The sequence below is a fragment of the Salvelinus sp. IW2-2015 genome, linkage group LG18, assembly GCF_002910315.2.
Source record: "Salvelinus sp. IW2-2015 linkage group LG18, ASM291031v2, whole genome shotgun sequence".
Taxonomy (NCBI): domain Eukaryota; kingdom Metazoa; phylum Chordata; class Actinopteri; order Salmoniformes; family Salmonidae; genus Salvelinus; species Salvelinus sp. IW2-2015.
The window spans coordinates 37,600,213-37,613,151 of NC_036858.1; the positions used below are offsets into that span (position 1 = coordinate 37,600,213).

Here is a 12,939-nt window from a genome sequence, read left to right on the forward strand (position 1 = left end):
GACTGAGCTTGTTGTCATTGCAGGCAATCTCAATACTGTGCGTTACAGGGAAGACATCCTCCTTCCTCATGTGATACCCTTCCTGCATGCTAATCCTTACATGACCCTCCAGCATGACAATGTTACCAGCCATACTGCTCGTTCTGTGCGTGATTTCCTGCAAGACAGGAATGTCAGTGTTCTGCCATGGCCAGCGAAGAGCCCGGATCTCAATCCCATTGAGCACGTCTGGGACCTGTTGGATCGGAGGGTGAGGGCTAGGGCCATTCCCCCCCAGAAATGTCCGGGAACTTGCAGGTGCCTTGGTGGAAGAGTGGGGTAACATCTCACAGCAAGAACTGGCAAATCTGGTGCAGTCCATGAGGAGGCGATGCACTGCAGTACTTAATGCAGCTGGTGGCCACACCAGATACTGACTGTTACTTTTGACCCCCCCCCTTGTTCAGGGACACATTATTCAATTTCTATTAGTCACATGTCTGTGGAACTTGTTCAGTTTATGTCTCAGTTGTTGAGTCTTGTTATGTTCATACAAATATTTACACATGTTAAGTTTTCTGAAAATAAACGCAGTTGACAGTGAGAGAACGTTTCTTTTTTGGCTGAGTTCATGAACATTTACAACACATTAACATTTACAACACATTAACATTTACAACACATTAACATTTACAACACATTAACATTTACAACACATTAACATTTACAACACATGAACAATTTCCAACACAATTAACATTTACACAACACATTAAACACAAACATTTACAACACATTAATCATTCACACACACATTAACAATTTACAACATTGAACATTTACAACACATGAACATTCACAACACATGCACATTTACAACACTTAAACATTCACAAGACATTAACATTTACAACACATTAAACATTTACAACACATTAACATTTACAAACACATGAACATTTACAAAACACATTAACATTCACACACCTTAACAACACTTACATTCACAACACATTAAAGTTACAACATAACATTCAAACACATTAAACATTTCAACACTTAACATTACAACACATTAACATTTACAACACCTTACATTTACAACACATTAACATTTACAACAAAACACTATTAACATTACAACAACCTTAAACATTCACAAACACATTAACATTCACAACACATTAACAGTTACAACACATTAACATTTACAACACATTAACTGTAACGGCAGTCTAGTCTTCTCCTCCTCGACGAGGAGAGGCGACAAGGATCGGAGACCAATGTGCAGCGTGGTAAGTTTCCATGATTAATATTACACGAAGACAAACACTTACAAAATAAACAACGAACTACCGTCACAGTCCCGTGTGGCACAAACACTGACACAGGAAACAACCACCCACAAAATCCCAACACAAAACAAGCCACCTATATATGATTCTCAATCAGGGACAACGATTGACAGCTGCCTCTGATTGAGAACCATATTAGGCCGAACACAGAAACAGACAAACTAGACACACACATAGAATGCCCACCCAGCTCACGTCCTGACTAACACTAAAACAAGCAAAACACAATAAGCACTATGGTCAGGACGTGCACATAACACTTCACAACAATTAACATTTACAACACATTGAACATTCACACACATTAACATTTACAACACATTACATTTACAACACTTAACATTCACAACACATTAACATTCAAACAACACTTAACATTCACAAAACATTAACATTCAACAACCATTAACATTCACAACACATAACATTTAACAACAATATTAACATTTACAACACATTAACATTCACACAACACATTAACAACACCTTTAACACATTTACAACACTTTAACATTTACAACACTTTTAAACAATTTACAACACACAATTAAACATTCAACAAACACAATTTACAACCTTTTAACATTAATTACAGACTACAATTAACACATTTACACCTACTTAACATTTACAACACTACTTAACTTTACATGACCATTTAACATTTACGACGTCATTTAACATTTACAACACTTTAACATTTACAACACATTAACATTTACAACACTTTAACATTTACAACACTTTAACATTGACTACATGAACATAATTATATATGTTTTAAACTTGAGTTGCAGTACTGCATAAGTATTTCACTCTTCACCTCAGATGGCACGGGTTCAGTTAAATATGCCAACAATTGGTCTTGACTGTAAAGTTGTTGGGAATAGAGCAGCAGTTGTCCCGCTCTCCGGTTGGTGGCCTATTTGATTAAACTGCAGCATATTTTACAAGCAGTTTACTCCATCAAATTTAGCTAAAACATCGCTCTTTCCTTGGCTCTAATGTCAATGTTAGTGTTGGGTCCTTGGCTGCAACAAGACGTTGCAATTCCTCTATTAAAAGCTTCATCATTTAGCCTCCTGATGTAGGTTAGCCTATAGTGACTGGCACGAACTGGAGATACTGTAAGAATGAGAGTGAGCCGGGGAAGGGGAAACATTACCTTTTTTTCTTTAGCTCCCACCAGCCTCCACTGATTTTTATTGAGCAAAACTATATTAGGCCTAGCCTACACAGTTGTTGTTTTTTTATGAAATGCTCTACACATGAACAGGTACTGCCTGTTCCTGTGGACTGTTGATCCTGTTCCACCTTGTCCCGAACTTGACTCTAGAACTTGACTCCCATTCCTGCCAGAATCCTGCAGGAGTCCTGTTCCTGTGTTAACCTCTAGCTTGCGCTAACACTAGTTAGCAACTTTCTTCCAACTGCATGCAGAGACATAATAATGGTATCCATGAGTTCATTTGACTCCCACTAAGTAGAAAAAGGGCTTAATTACCAAAATCTCACACTATCCCTTTAAGGTCTTAATGAGTCACATTCCTGCATCTACACCTCGGAGCCCTGTAATAAAGACCGTGATACTGTCAAAATGCTGCAAAAGTTCTGGGTGCAAATGGAGTTCACTAAACCACATACTGTATGTCTTCACAGAAAGAGGAAACACTCACCACTTTCTCCTCCTGTTGTCAGCATCCAGGTGCCATATGAGAGAGAAATAAACAGAGATGGAGGGAAATAGGGAAAGAGAGAAAAGGGGAGATGAGGACACATCTAGAAAATAGCTTAAACCTACTTGAGAGCACACACCTTATGGTGACAGAGGTGTTTTCATCCAAATCAAAATGAGGTTATCCACAAACTTCCTCAACAGCAGCACAAGCCTGATTGATTATGAGTTGAGGTGGTGGAGGTGTGTGGCTCAACAGGTAGGTAATCCCTGTTTAAAAGCCCCCCACAACTATCTCCCCTCTCTCACACACAGTGGCCTCTCCACACTGTGCTCATTAGGGCTACCTAATTAGAATGCATGATGTGTGTGTGTGTGTGGTGGGGGGTAATTAAATATCACACTGTGGGTGGCCGGGTGGGCTTCCTGCATGGAGCCCCCAGAACTCCACTGTGTCTCTAGCCCCGGCACGATCCCCGGGGGGAACACAGAGGTTCCCCTGTACCCAGGCCCTGTCGAGTTCCAAATTAACCTTTACCAGCCTCTACCTGGGTAACACACTGCTGCAGTCCACCCTAACCCCCCCCCCCCCCCCCCCCCTCCCAACACACACACACACACACTCTGCGGCTAATCTGGCCCAGCACCTTTCCTCCACCTGAGCACAAACACTTAGACTACACATTATCAGTGAAAGTGGAGTAAACAGGGGGGCAAGTGTTTGTGCGTGCGCGCGTGCGTGTGTGTATACATTGCCTTACATTGTTGGAGCGCAGGGACACCCTCCCCCCGCAGCGGGCACAGAACTTGATCTGGCAGTAGGAGCAGAGGTTGCCACAGCCATCAGCGAATTTGGTCTTGTGGCAGATGCCACAGGTAGGCGCGTCGTCCCGATGCTGGCCCGTGGTGGTCTGCCGACGCGTCTCCTCCCCCACCCGCCGCACCGTCTCCCTGTAGCTGGACAACTGCTGCTGGATACCTCTGAGAGAACAGGAGGGAAAGGAAAGGTGCACAGGTAGCTAACGTTACACACTTTAACACCTTAAAGCATTTGAAGCATTAATTCTCCCAGCATGCATTGTCTTCACACATCTTCACATAATCGGATGAAAACCTGATAACTTCATTTTTGCCAAAATGTAATCAAAATCGATTCCGAAGTTTCATAATTATACATTCGTTAATGGGACAATAAGGCCGTTTTTTTTCTCCATTTCCTGAAAAGTTCCCGGTTTTGGAGAATCCGACCGTGACTATATGATACAGTACGTACATATTGCATGACATATAATAAAGACTTAATACAGATAACAGATGTTTAAAAAGTATATGAATCTGTCAGCGCACTGCACACAGAGCACCCTGTTTGATTTCCTTCTAACATTCTGTCTGTCTCGCAACTGCGCCCACCTGACACTGCTGAACCAGACCAACGTATGAGACAGGATGCAACACGTTATACTATAGATGCATTTATATGGAATCTTGTAAACCGCCATTGGCTATTAGGAATGCTTATAGTATTGTTAGTAATACATATTACCACCTATGTATGTTTTATGAATGCATCTGTATGTCATTTATAAATGCTATTAATATGAGCTATTTTCAAATGCTTATAGTCAAGGTACATTTGTTGTAACGTGATAATAGGCAGTATACAGTTGTAGATACAGTACATCCATAATCAATTATAAACACATTTAGTCAGAAACAAATACAGAGCAGATAGTAGCTTCCAAAATACTGTAACATTCAAATACTATAGGTAGAGTTAGATGTATTATCTTTACTTACAGACAGGGTGTCAATGGTGTAGCCTCCTCCCCCATAAAACCAGCCTTAAAAACTGCAATTCCCAAGAGGACAGGGGGTCACAAACAACTGACTGCATCAAACATCCAAAAGGCCTTAGGCTAAATATCCACATTCTTCACTCTACTACTGGTGTCACAAAACAAACTATTCCCCTATCATACCTTCAAACACATCCTCCTCCCTGGACTATCCCACCAACAGTGACATCCCTGTATTCCTGTATCTTATCCCTGTAAATACACACACTTCAACACACACTCACTCACACCCGCACTCGCACTTACACACACACACACACACACACACACACACACACACACACCACACAACACACACACACAACAGACGACACTGTGCCACACCACACACACACAAAAATACAAAACCACTTCCCATCCCATGCCGTCTTCCTCGCAGTGCCCCGGGCCTAATCTCTGGTATCTATTGGCCCTAAAGGTCAGACAGGGGGCACCTGCTGCTTTGTCTCCTCAGGGTTCATATCCTCAGCTCCATGACTCTCACGTAATCACACTGTCACAAGCCCCGTTTCCAATACTTAGGCCCGGTTTGAATAATTTATAAATGCATCCTTCCTTACTCCCCTCTGAGGTAACCCCCGCTTAAACGCAGTTGAATAGGTGAGAGTATGGATTCATAACATTCCTTTCACCAATCAATTACGGGAAGGAGATGAGTGAAGGAAGCTATCTCCAACTATTGGACTCAAGCCGACTCAACTACTCTGGCGAACTCTCGCTCAGCTGGGTAAACTTTCAACTTAAATCTCCATTAGATTGTGCAACACTGTTGAATGTTTTTGAGCGATAAATGAAAAACATCTTGAAGAGTGAACAGAGATGAAGAGAGAGAAATAGAGCGAGAAATGTGTATTTATGAGGTGATCTGAGAGAGCGCTCATCTTTCAAGATTCAGGAGAGACTGTCTGACAGGTGCTCATTAAGAAAAGCTAGAAGACACAGATGCATAAATGAGATACAAGGTTAAACCAAAGTGAGCCCAAGCTTTACTTCTACCAGAACAAACACACACAAATGAACACAAAGACACACATGCACACAACGCAAACAGAGAGACACACACACACACTTCCCTTTGCGTCACACCATTCAGAACTTTCTCTCTTTTAAGAAATAAAAATAATCCCTTTGTGAAATGCAAATTAGTCCAAGTGTGTTTTTAAACAAATCGGGCCAACAATTCAATCTGGGGAAACAACATTAGCATAAAGCATCACATATAATAATTAAGCCATGCAACACTAGAGAGCGTGCTGAGACTACTGTAGCTACAACAAAGTGTACTGTACAGCACTGTATGCACACCTGTAAACACACACAGCAAATAGGCATACTGAGAATGGAGATTTCAAATGGGCTTACTTGGGGGATATGTTCATGTAGGTGGCAAGATCTATCTCGCTGCCTCGAGAATGAATGAGAGTGAATGGTGTGGCTGTTCACACAGTCCTGTGCAGTGGAGCTCGATCATTTCCCCAGTCCTCTCCAACGGAGGGGGAGGTAGTCAAAGAAAGCCTTTAGAAGGCGTGACATGATGTGACAGACGTGAAAAGCCAGTAGTATCTCAGCCAAGGACAAACGTCCCGCGGACACACACACACGCTGTCCCCCATTTCATCAAGCCCTGGCAGGATGGCCCTGGTCCCTATAAACAGCGCTAGTTGTAAATCCTCCAACACACATGTCGTGACGTTGTATTAGTTAATGTGACGACTGTTGCTCATCGAATGATTAAATCAAATCAAATCAAATCAAATCAAATTTTATTAGTCACATACACATGGTTAGCAGATGTTAATGCGAGTGTAGCGAAATGCTTGTGCTTCTAGTTCCGACAATGCAGTAATAACAACAAGTAATCTAACCTAACAATTCCACAACTACTACCTTATACACACAAGTGTAAAGGGATTAAAGGGTTCTAATTGCGTGGATTAGATGAATCAAGCAATTATTAACTCATTAATCTGGGGCACCATGGGAAAATTAGTTTTATTGAGTTTCTATTTCCCAAATTAACTCAAAGAATATCAGAATATCGATTTTACAACAGTCGCTAATTAATCAGTTTCCTCTACAATCTCATTCTGAACGTTGCATAATCCGGGATTCTGCACGGACCCGGGTCCCACCATTGAGTTCGTACCATACCAATCTTAGTTGATTATTTATTTACTAGAAAGCTAAAATGATGATAAAATATACACATACACAAAACACAGTCTAGGCTATTGATTAGAACTTAGTATAACGGGCCAACACACTATGGCGCGTGTTACCCAAAATGGGGATTTAAAAGAGAGAGAAAAAGAGAAAGTACATGAGAGAAATATACATTTGGGTGCATTTGTCAGCTATGCTTATTTTAACCCTAGCCTTGCCCCGAACTGCCGCTCTTATGGATCAGAATATAATGATGTAATTACGTGTTGGAGGTCTCAGAGGGGAAGCTCCGCGTGGGTCGTTTAGGCTTCTCAATGACGCACTTCTCCGGCGCAACTCTCTGGTTGTCCTCACGATGTCAGTGTCCTTTTGGCTTAGTGGTCTGATTCCTCGCCCTTGCTCTGGAAGGGGTCTTCTGAGGACAGACAGCTCTGTAGCTCAGAGCTCACAGCGTAGGAATGAAACAGCGTAGACACCACGATTCGATGGAGAGTGGAGGCTAGGTGGTCCGGCTTGAATTCACCCGCTTAGACACAGCTACTCATCCGTAGCATGGGTAGAATAAAAATATTTCTTTGTCTTCAACCTTGTGTTGCGTTTTGGGTTCGTTGACTTTTTAGACCTTGGCTGCAGCTTGGGTCACTTAGTCTAATATGTTCATTCTTAACTCACATGTCTTATACCCTCGGGTCAGAAGTGGGCGTAACCGCCTTTAGGGCAAATCTCTGGGCGTACCAAGTTAAGGTCTAGATTTTACTCAAATCCAATTTTAGACAACTAACTTCACATTTCATCTTTACCAAAACATTCTCTTTGATTTGGACATTTTCCACACAACGTACAATGTATAATCATCAAGCGTATACTGGGAAAACTCTTAAAGTTACAATGTTTTCGTAATAACGTCATCTATTAACCTTTAATAACAAAACAAAAATTACATAAATTTTCATATTCCATCTATCTTCATGACCACCATTGTGGCTGACGGAAACCATTGTTCCAAAGTCCCTTTATTGCATGTCTAATGTTTTGAGGCTGGTTCTCCATAGTGAGAGGACAAAGGAATTGTGTCTGTGGCTTAAGATTTACCATGGGCGTGAGGGGTCATAAAACCCCCACATCTTCAGCCCCCTAGATCTCTCCTCCTCTGTTGGGGGTGAGAGATAATCTGTAGGGTTGTGGTCTCCTGAAACCTGACCTGATCAGGACAGTTATGACACACACATGAAAGCATGCACATACAGTACGCACTCCCACGATGTCCCAGAGGATCAATGGGTCTGTGTGATTTATCTCTAACATGTGGGACACACGTACGATAGAGCTGTGCAACTCAATTATCAATGAACCTACCAGGTACAACTACAAATCCGTAAACACGGGCACCCTCATAGATGTCATCCTAACTAACTCGCCCTCCAAATACACCTCTGCTGTTTTCAATCAAGGTCTCAGAAATCACTGCCTCATTGCCTGCATCCGTAATGGGTCTGCGACCAAACGACCACCCCTCATCACTGTCAAACGCTTCCTAAAACACTTCTGCGAGCAGGCCTTTCTAATCGACCTGGCCGGGGTATCCTGGAATGACATTGACCTCATCCCATCAGTAGATGATGCCTGGCTATTCTTTAAAAGTGCCTTCCTCACCATCTTATATAAGCATGCCCCATTCAGAAAATGTAGAACTAGGAATAGATATAGTCCTTGGTTCACTCCAGACCTGTCTGTCCTTGACCAGCACAAAAACATCCTGTGGCGTTCTGCATTAGCATCAAATAGCCCCCGTGACAAGCAACTTTTCAGGGAATTTAGGAACAATATACACAGCCAGTTAGGAAAGCTAAGGCTAGCTTTTTCAAACAGAAATTTGCATCCTGTAGTACAAACTCAAAAAGGTTCTGGGACACTGTAAAGTCCATGGAGAATAAGAGCACCTCCTCCAAGCTGCCAACTGCTCTGAGGCTAGGAAACACTGTCACCACCGATAAATCCACTATAATTGAGAATTTCAATAAGCATTTCTCTACGGCTGGCCATGCTTTCCACCTGGCTACCCCTACCCTGGTCAACTGCCCAGGCACCCTCCACAGCAACCCGCCAAAGCCCCCACCATTTCTCCTTCACCCAAATCCAGATAGCTGATGTTCTGAAAGAGCTGCAAAATCTGGACCCCTACAAATCAGCCTGGCTAGACAATCTGAACCCTCTCTTTCAAAAATTGTTGCAACCCCTATTACTAGCCTGTTCAACCTCTCTTTCGTGTCGTCTGAGATTCCCAAAGATTGGAAAGCTGCCGCGGTCATCCCCCTCTTCAAAGGGGGTGACACTCTAGACCCAAACTGCTACAGACCTATATTTATCCTATCCTGTCTTTCTAAGGTCTTCGAAAGCCAAGTTAACAAACAGATTACCGACCATTTCGAATCCCACCGTACCTTGTCTGCTATGCAATCTGGTTTCAGAGCTTGTCATGGGTGCACCTCAGCCACGCTCAAGGTCCTAAACGACATCATAACCGCCATCGATAAGAGACATTACTGCGCAGCCGTATTCATCGACCTGGCCAAGGCTTTCGACTCTGTCAATCACCACATTCTTATTGGCAGACTCGACAGCCTTGGTTTCACAAATGACTGCCTCGCCTGGTTTACCAACTACTTCTCTGATGGAGTTCAGTGTGTCAAATCGGAGAGCCTGTTGTCCGGAACTCTGGCAGTCTCTATGGTGGTGCCACAGTGTTCAATACTCTCTTCTCTGTATACATCAATGATGTTGCTCTTGCTGCTGGTGATTCTCTGATAACCCTCTACGCAGACAACACCCTTCTGTATACTTCTGGCCCCTCTTTGGACACTGTGTTAACTAACCTCCAGATGAGCTTCAATGCCATACAACTCTCCTTCCGTGGCCTTCAACTGCTCTTAAACGCAAGTAAAACTAAATGCATGCTATTCAACTGATCACTGCCCGCACCTGCTCGCCCGTCCAGCATCACTACTCTGGACGGTTCTGACTTAGAATACGTGGACAACTACAAATACCTAGGTGTCTGGTTAGACTGTAAACTCTCCCTCCAGACTCACATTAAGCATCTCCAATCCCAAATTAAATCTAGAATCGGCTTCCTATATCGCAACAAAGCATCCTTCACTCATGCTGCCAAACATACCCTCGTAAAACTGACCATCCTACCGATCCTCGACTTCAGTGATGTCATCTATAATATAGCCTCCAACACTCTACTCAGCAAAGTGGATGCAGTCTATCACAGTGCCATCCGTTTTGTCACCAAAGCCCCATACACTACCCACCATTGCGACCTGTATGCTCTCGTTGGTTGGCCCTCGCTTCATACTCGTCGCCAAACCCACTGGCTACAGGTTATCTACAAGTCTCTGCTAGGTAAAGCCCCGCCTTATCTCAGCTCACTGGTCACCATAGCAGCACCCACTCGTAGCACGCGCTCCAGCAGGTATATCTCACTGGTCACCCCCAAAGCCAATTCCTCCTTTGGTCGTCTTTCCTTCCAGTTCTCTGCTGCCAATGACTGGAACGAACTGCAAAAATCTCTGAAGCTGGAAACACTTATCTCCCTCACTAGCTTTAAGCACCAGCTCTCAGAGCAGCTCACAGATTACTGCACCTGTACATAGCCCATCTATAATTTAGCCCAAACAACTACCTCTTCCCCTACTGTATTTATTTATTTATTTTGCTCCTTTGCACCCCATTATTTATATTTCTACTTTGCACATTCTTCCACTGCAAATCTACCATTCCAGTGTTTTACTTGCTATATTGTATTTACCTCGACACCATGGCCTTTTTTTGCCTTTACCTCCTTTATCTCACCTCATTTGCTCACATTGTATATAGACTTATTTTTCTACTGTATTATTGACTGTATGTTTTGCTTATTCCATGTGTAACTCTGTGTTGTTGTATGTGTCGAATTGCTATGCTTTATCATGGCCAGGTCGCAGTTGCAAATGAGAACTTGTTCTCAACTAGACTACCTGGTTAAATAAACGTGAAATAAAAATAAATAAAAAAAATTACTCAAATCTACCGCCAGTGTCCTGAGTCCAGAAACATCCCATCACACATGTGGAGATGCAGGGGACGGGCGCTACATTCTGAAATTGCATTTTTTTGTCCACCGTTAGTTTTATCATTGGAATGTGATAGAAAACGAGACAACGGTGTGCTTTAGGACCATGAGGACGCCTCCGAGCGGTCGGGTAGGCTGTTTGGAGTGTTTGGGGTGTTTATCCGAATAATATATATTTTTTAAGTTATGTCCCCCCCACTTCTAAAACAAAAGTTGTGACCCTATTTTGATAGCTATAAACAATATGGTGAACAGTCCTAGTACCAAGCCAATCAAAGGGCAATGTGAAGCTACTGTTTATACCTGTCAAATTCCATCTGATCTACACGAAGTGCCTAGGGGCAAGAGGCTAGATGCTGTTTCATGATTGGGGGGTGAACATCAGTCTAAAAATTCCTTCACACTCGACGGGAGAGTGGGCATAGATGAGCATGTCCTAGCACCATTACAATGGACTTTTGGTAATGGAATCTCATGTTATCAGCTGGGAGAGGTCTCCGATTATAGTTCTCTCTGAGGGGAACTGGGAGCATATTTAGTGCTGAATAAAAAATAGAGCCCTAGCCCCTACTCCCTAGCCCCTCCTTATAACCACTCTAAATAATAATATAGGCATTCATCAGATGCTTTTATTCAATGCAACTTTGAGTTCATATGTGACCGGTGGCCACTAAAGTGCCTTCTATCCCACTGTATCGCCAGCCAAGTGCGTCTAGCTGGCTAATTAAGGGTGTGGTTGTGCCAGTTTATTTAAGCAGAGCGCTTCCTTCTGTCGGGAGATTGTTTTATCATTTGGAATGTTGGCATGCCTTTGGAGTATGAGAGCAGTGACAGTGACAGCCCAAATCCAGAGAGTCTTAAATATTCTGAAAGTATTGTGTGACACGCCCAGCGGGTGAGACAGAGGGATAGAAGTGGCTACTGGTCACATATTAAAGTATAGTCTCTTTGGATAAAATCTGATTAATTAATATATTATTATTTAGTGGCTAGAGAGTCGGAGCTTCATTTTGCACGCCACCGGTTACACATGTGTCCAATATACACTGAATGTTCCATGACATAGACTGACCAAGGGAATCCAGGTGAAAGCTATGGTCCCTTATTGATGTAAATCCACTTCTGTCAGTGTAGATGAAGAGGATGAAAGAGGTTAAAGAATGATTTTTAAGCCTTGAGACAATTGAGACATGGATTGTGTATGTGTGCCATTCATAGGGTGAATGGCCAAGACAAAATATTTAAGTGCCTTTGTACCGGGTATGGTAGTACGTGCCAGGCAGACCGGATTGAGTGTGTCAAGAACTGCAACGCTGCTGGGGTTTTCACGCTCAACAGTTTCCCGTGTGTATCAAGAATGGTCCACCACCCAAAGGACATCCAGTCAACTTGACACAACTGTGGGAAGCAATGGAATCAACATTGGCCAGCATTTGTACACTCAGTGTATGTACCCCATGCAGGAATCCAACCCACAACCCTACCAGCCCACTGATCCATGAGACTTACTGATACTCTATATCTGTACTAATAAATCCAGTCCCATGCCTCCTAATCGAGCTTCAGTGACTAAGGGTTCCCTTCCTGACTCACCCTCTCCTCTCAAATCGATATTCAAAAGGCAAGCGGGCATGAATCAAAAAACAATGAGGGAGTGTCAAATAAGAGCGAGAGAAAATCACTTCGCAGCCATTTAGAAATTAAGCTCTCTCTCTCTCTCCCTCTCCCTCTCTCTTTCTCCACACAGGGGGAGTCATCCACCTGATTGATTTCTGTAAATTCACAATCCTATAA

The 12,939-nt window shown here is 42.9% G+C and overlaps 1 pseudogene; it reads right to left on the minus strand.

Moving 5' to 3' along the window:
- The window catches only part of LOC111977922 (regulating synaptic membrane exocytosis protein 1-like), an 82,777-nt pseudogene that overhangs the window by 45,793 nt on the left and 24,045 nt on the right, over positions 1 to 12,939 (minus strand).